General features: G+C 46.6%; 1 pseudogene; it reads left to right on the forward strand.

Moving 5' to 3' along the window:
- Positions 1-727, forward strand: part of LOC146455996 (uncharacterized) — a 2,972-nt pseudogene continuing 2,245 nt past the window's right edge.

Here is a 727-nt window from a genome sequence, read left to right on the forward strand (position 1 = left end):
ATGCCTCAACCGGACGGTGAAGTTCAGATGCCCCAAATGCAAGAGGTTCCAAGACCTGCCGCTCCAGAGCCAGCGCCGGGAAATGTTGCGCCCGGACCAAAGGCGGGACAACAAGCTCATCAATTGACGGCTGAAGAGAAACTCGAGGTAAACGTTTGACTCCTGTCCACTCGTTTTTTATCCGCATGGTTGTATAGTGTTTCTTGGCTTAATTCCTTTTTGTGTTCCTCTTCTGGCATTTTCTTTCTCTAGTTTGGTTTGCGATATTTTCTTTTTTGAGTTCGCGACGAGTTTTGTTGTCTTACGTGTGGGTTGGGTTATGTAATTACGTACCTGACTCTTATTCTAGGGGGCGTCCAGGATTTGTTTGCAATTTTTGTCCAGTATGTCTTTAAGGCTCCTTATTATATGGCTGGCTCCGCGAGCGGGCAAGATGAGTCAAATCCTGCGCTGTGATTGGCTACCCGAGCGGGCAAGATGGAGCTATCTTGCCCGCTCGGGATCACCCGTTGCCCGTCCGCTTGGCATCGAAAGTTTAATCCCAACAACAATGCAATCTTTTCTTCGATTTTCTCGTTGTTTTGGGGGAAAACGCTCGCTTAAAAGTTCGGTAAACTCTCAAAATTTACCTAAAGGAAAGGAGAGAGAATGGAATCGTCCTGGTGTAGTGAAAATTTTGTTTCAGCTACAATGAATGTGAGTTGAAACGGTGAGTTGCTCTGCGTGT

Source organism: Pavona decussata, unplaced genomic scaffold (genome assembly GCF_977016875.1).
Source record: "Pavona decussata unplaced genomic scaffold, jaPavDecu1.1 SCAFFOLD_262, whole genome shotgun sequence".
In the NCBI taxonomy this organism is placed as follows: Eukaryota; Metazoa; Cnidaria; class Anthozoa; order Scleractinia; family Agariciidae; genus Pavona; species Pavona decussata.